The sequence below is a fragment of the Ovis canadensis genome, chromosome 3 (assembly GCF_042477335.2).
Source record: "Ovis canadensis isolate MfBH-ARS-UI-01 breed Bighorn chromosome 3, ARS-UI_OviCan_v2, whole genome shotgun sequence".
Taxonomy (NCBI): Eukaryota; Metazoa; Chordata; class Mammalia; order Artiodactyla; family Bovidae; genus Ovis; species Ovis canadensis.
In genome coordinates, this window is record NC_091247.1 from 26,592,617 (window position 1) to 26,598,632 (window position 6,016).

The following is a 6,016-nucleotide window of genomic DNA, read 5'->3' on the forward strand; positions in this document are numbered from 1 at the left end:
TGATTTTAGGTCAGAGACATGCGCCATGCCAATCTGATATTGACAAGCCATTATGGACTGAGACAGGAGAAGTTTTGACAGCTTTAATCAAAGTTCTCCAGAGGTCTTCTAGATAGTTGGTTATGTACACTCCAGGTTAGACTGCCTGGTTTTGCATCCTTAAATTCTGTCCCCTTCCATCCTCCATATCTCACTGTGATCTCTGACAAGTTGTTTAATTGTCCCAAATCTCAATATCCTCATTTAGAAAATGAAGATAATGATGGTATCAGCACCAAATGGCGGTTGTGATAGTTGAAATATTATAAAGTTTTGAAGACAGTGGCATTTATGAGTTAGCAGTGGACACTGTCCATGTCACAAAACGGATAGCTTGGGGCACTTGGGCCTCATATTAGTCAACATAGCTGCACTTTTCCTGAGACAACAGAATGGATTATGGAAGGAAAGAAAACTTTGATTTTCCTGTTGTCTCCATTTGCCACTTGAATTGGTTTGCTGTGTCCATTTTCTCCTGGTGTGTAACAAATCACCTTTTAGTTATCAGCTTAAACAAGTCTGTTTATTATCTCATAGTTCCTCAAACTAGAAGTCTAAGTGGGCTTAACTGAGTTCACTGCTCAGGATCACCTAAGGCTGAAACCAAGGTGTACGCCAGGATGGGTTGGAAGCTCTGAGGAAGAATCTGCTTCCAAGTCTGTTCATGTTCAAGGAATCCAGTTTCCTGCAACTGTAGGACTGAAGTCCAAGTTGCTGGATGTTGGCCAGGGTTTACTCAGCTCCCAGAGGCCATTCTCAGGTCCTTGCCCCAAACTCTCCTTCTCATTAATGGGGAACCTCCCTCATGTTGAATTCCTCTCTTATCTTGAAACTCTCTGCCTTTCTCTTCTGTTAAGAGACAGAGACAATGCTTTGTTCTTAAAGAAATCAAATGATTAGGTTATGCCTACTTGGAAAAAATCTCCTTTTAATGTAACCAAGTCAGCTGATGAGTAAGCTAAATGATAGCTACAAAATCTCTTTGTAGAACATATTATGGAGGTGATGTCCCACTGCATACAGGGGGAAGGAATCATTTAAGGATAAGGGTCTTTTGTGGGGCCATCATCTTAAACTGTGTCCGCCACACTCACTTAACTTACTTTACCTTAGTGACCTGTCAAATCAGGAGCTAAAAGAGTAAAACCCAGGCTTGAAAATTATTGACCACCATCTTCTACCTCAAAGAATATAGGCTAACTAGGACTTCTTTAGGCACTTGATTTAAATACCTTTTCTATTTTTTGAAAGTGTGGGCTGGGAAAGTTAATAGATGGAGAGGTGTCTGAGCTTATTCTTAAGTCTTTTGGATTCAAGTGTTTGGATATTTTTGGAGGAAAATAGCCCTCTGATAGTCTGTGACTGTTGAAGCAGTCGTGGAACAGACCTGGGAGCACTTGACACCTATTGAGTGTTTGTTGTTGTTTAGCTGCTCAGTCATGTGCTACTCTTTGCGACCCCATAGACTGTAGCCCACCAGCCCCCTCCGTCCATGGGGTTTCCCAAGTAAGAAAGAATACTGTGGGTTGTGATTTCCTCCACCAGGGAATCTTCTCAACCCAAGGACTGAACCTGCATCTCCTGCACTGGGAGATGGCTTCTTTACCACTGAACCACTGCTGCTGCTGCTGCTAAGTCGCTTCAGTCGTGTCCGACTCTGTGTGACCCCACAGATGGCAGCCCACCAGGTTCCCCCATCCCTGGGATTCTCCAAGCAAGAACACTGGAGTGGGTTGCCATTTCCTTCTCCAATGCATAAAAGTGAAAAGTGAAAGTGAAGTTGCTCAGTCGTATTGACTCTTCACGACCACATGGACTGCAGTCCACCAGGCTCCTCCATCCATGGGATTCTCCAGGGAAGAGTACTGAAGTGGGTTGCCATTGGGAAGTCCAGTGATTTTTTTTTTTTCCTAAAAATAAACTCATCAGTGGCCACAGAACTGGAAAAGGTTAGATTTCATTCCAGTCCCAAAGAAAGGCAATGCCAAAGAATGCTCAAACTACCACACAATTGCACTCATCTCACACACGCTAGTAAAGTAATACTCAAAATTCTCCAAGCCAGGCTTTAGCAGTACGTGAACCATGAACTTCCAGATGTTCAAGCTGGTTTTAGAAAAGGCAGAGGAACCAAAGATCAAATTGCCAACATCCGCTGGATCATTGAAAAAGCAAGAGAGTTCCAGAAAAACATCTATTTCTGCTTTATTGACTATACCAAAGCCTTTGACTGTGTGGATCACTACAAACTGTGGAAAGTTATGAAAGAAATGGGCATACCAGACCACCTGACCTGCCTCTTGAGAAACCTATATGCAGGTCAGGAAGCAACAGTTAGAACTGGACATGAAACAACAGACTAGTTCCAAATAGGAAAAGGAGTACATCAAGGCTGTATATTGTCACCCTGCTTATTTAACTTTTATGCAGAGTACATCATGAGAAACACTGGGCTGGAAGGAACACAAGCTGGAATCAAGATTGCTGGGAGAAATGTCAACAACTTTAGATATGCAGATAATAACACCCTGATGGCAGAAAGTGAAGAACTGAAAAGCCTCTTGATGAAAGTGAAAGAGGAAAGTGAAAAAGTGGGCTTAAAGCTCAACATTCAGGAAAGTGAGAACATGGCATCCAGTCCTGTCACTTCATGGCAAATAGATGGGGAAACAGTGGAAACAGTGACTGACTTTATTTTGGGGGGGCTCCAAAATCACTGCAGATGGTGATTGCAGCCATGAAATTAAAAGATGCTTACTCCTTGGAAGGAAAGTTATGACCAACCTAGACAGCATATTAAAAAGCAGAGACATTACTTTGTCAACAAAGATCTGTCTAGTCAAGGCTATGCTTTTTCCAGTGGTCATGTATGGATGTGAGAGCTGGACTATAAAGAAAGCTGAGCGCCAAAGAATTGATGCTTTTGAACTGTGGTGTTGGAGAAAACTCTTGAGAGTCCCTTGGACTGCAAGCAGATCCAACCAATCCATCCTAAAGGAGATCAGCAGTGGTTGTTCATTGGAAGGACTGAAGTTGAAGGTGAAACTCCATTCCTTTGGCCACCTGATGCGAAGAGCTGACTCATTTGAGAAGACCCTGATGCTGGGAAGGATTGAGGGCCGGAGGAGAAGGGGACGACAGAGGATGAGATGGTTGGATGACATCACCGACTCAATGGACATGAGTTTGGGTAAACTCCGGGAGTTGGTGATGGACAGGGAGGCCTTGCGTGCTGTGGTTCTTGGGGTCACAAAGAGTCGGATATGACTGAGCAACTGAACTGAACTGAAAAATAAATGTGAAGATAAAGTGATTTATCCTTTTTACTCCTTTCTATAGAAATGAAGTCATCACTCATGATTGACCTTCAAAATATATACCTGAGGTATCAATGTGGGTTTTCAAGTCAAATAAACCTGCATTTAAAAGCTAGTCCTGCTGCTAATTGTTTGGTAAACCTCTCAACATCTCAGTAAATCCCGCAACATCTCTGAACCTTTTTTTTTTTTATCTCTATAAGATGAGTATTATGATATATAGTTTGAGGCTATCCTAGGGAGAAAATTATGTGTAATGCTTTTAATTTGTTTGGCCCAGAATTCCTGGTTTTGCGGTTAACTAGGTCACACACATTATTTTGCAGTCCCTCTCATCAGGAAGTAGGGATTTCCCACCTCTTGAATCAGGCCTGCCTGTGACTTGTTTTATCTACGGTGTTGCTGGGAAGTAGCATTGTGTGAGTTCTAGAACCTCAAAAGCTTGCAGTAGCTCATTTTCCCTTCTGAAACGCATAAGGATGGTCTGAAATCTCTATGAATGAAAAAATATGGACCATGAGAGCTCATGATTTTGATGAGGCAAGTTGTCCAAAGTCACAAAATTGGCAGCAGATAGAATCAAGTTTCTAACTCAGTCATATCTGCATCTGAAACTTAACAATGATTGCTTTTTTTGTTTGTTTGTTTAATCACACTTCCTCATCTAGGAGCTTCTCCAGTGGCCCATTCTTGTATCCCCAGCTTAACAACAGGTCAGTTGGAAACCCTATGCAGTTAATTGAATAGTCTAAATAATTAGATCAGGCAAGCCTTGCAAGTTTCTAAATATGAGCCTTATCCAATGAGACCATGTCTCTACAAGTCACAGAGCATGAATAAGGAGAAACTTCTCATATCAATCCTGCTGATGGTGTGTGTGAATAGTATTCTTGCTATGAGCTGATAAGTGGAAATTCCTCATCCAGAATATTGATTGAAGGGCAGCATGCATATACCAGGCCCTGCCCACATGGCAGTTATGTGAGTGTTCTGTTTACATGGGTCAAGTCTGCAAAGTACAAGTTCTGGGACGGTTATCCAGAGAAGAGAGTATGCTGCTCAGCATTCACCAGTGAAGAATAAGTTGTTTTTGAAGTTCATATTTCTTGAGTGTGTCCATCTTGATTATCCATATGAATCAGGAGAAACTGTGGATTTAGGTAGCCAGATAACTCTGTGGCACAGGCTAATGTGATGTGATTGATGGATTGGGAAAAAATGAAAAAATGTAAAACACTTGTAATTTATTATTATTTATTTTAGATTTTTTTTGATGTGGACCATTTTTAAAGTCTTTATTGAATTTGTTACAGTATTGTTTCTGTTTTATGTTTTGGTTTATTGGCCTCAAGGTATGTGGAATCTTATTTCACTGACCAGGGATTGAACCTGTGACTCCTGCATTGGAAGGCAGAGTCCTAACCATTGGACAACTATGGAAGTTCCTAGAAAATATATATTTTTAAAGTTATCTGGAGGGGAATCATAAAGTTAAAGATGCTTTTTTAAAGTATAAGTCCTTTAAAAAAAAGAACTGTTACTTAATTGCTATGTAGATTAGCATTCTGAACTTTAATCTTCCCATCTGTAAAATAGGAATTAAGTGTTTATATGCGTCTCACAATTTTGTCATGAAACTTGAATGAAATCATGCAAGCATGTAGCACAGTTCACAGTGAGTTCTTAATAACACATACCTCCAAGACAACTTCCATTAATATATATATATGTATATATCTGCATGTTTGAACAGGGAGAAAAGGTCAATTGAAAGATGGCCAAAGGGCTTAAAAATTGGGCAGGCTAAGTAGAAATTGGTGACCACTTTCTCATAAAGGTGAGAGAACTTGGTGCCAGTGTGAAATCAGGGTCTTGATCTTTTTAAAAAAATCATGAGGAATTTTTTCCACTTCTCATTTGGCTAAGCCAAAATGGTCCATGTTCACCTTTTTTCCTCCATCCTGCCTTCAACACTTACTTTCATAAGTAAAGTTAACAAATGATCCCATTTCTCCCATTAGTAACAGCCATTAGCAGGAATGTTCAACACTCACCAACATTAACCAAACCCTAATTAGCCAAACACGGCCTTCCACCCCTTACAATGCACACCTTTCTTTTCCCATGCCTGCTATGACTCTCCTAAAAGAAACATTTATAGAACTCCCCTCCTTAGCCCACTCTCCCTCACATCATTAATCAGCTTGCTATGCCTCATCCAAAGGGGAAAAAAAAAAAAAGTATTCAGTTTCCTGTTGCATGCTGGCCAGATGAGCAAGTGCTAAGCAGAACTTCAGTATGTACCCTCATGTTCACGGCACATACGCAGCTGCACCTGGGACTACAGTGTGTTAAGGAGGACGTGTCCTGGATTTCACAGAGGCCGTCTGGTTCTGTATGATTCTGTGGTGCTTCCACTTTCCAGAGTCAAGTCTTGAGCAGAACAAAGCAGGGGAATACTGTCTAGCCTGGGACCTGGAGGCCGCTATCAGCTTGCTCAGAGAACCTATTATCTGAGAGGGGCTCTGAGGACTCAGAGCTTTAAAAAAAGGAAAAAAGAGAAGGTTGAGATGTCAACACATATGCATGTTCATCACACTGCCCCTGCATTGTCACCAAGTTATTTCCTGTGTGGAGGTGACAGTGGTAGGAACTTCACT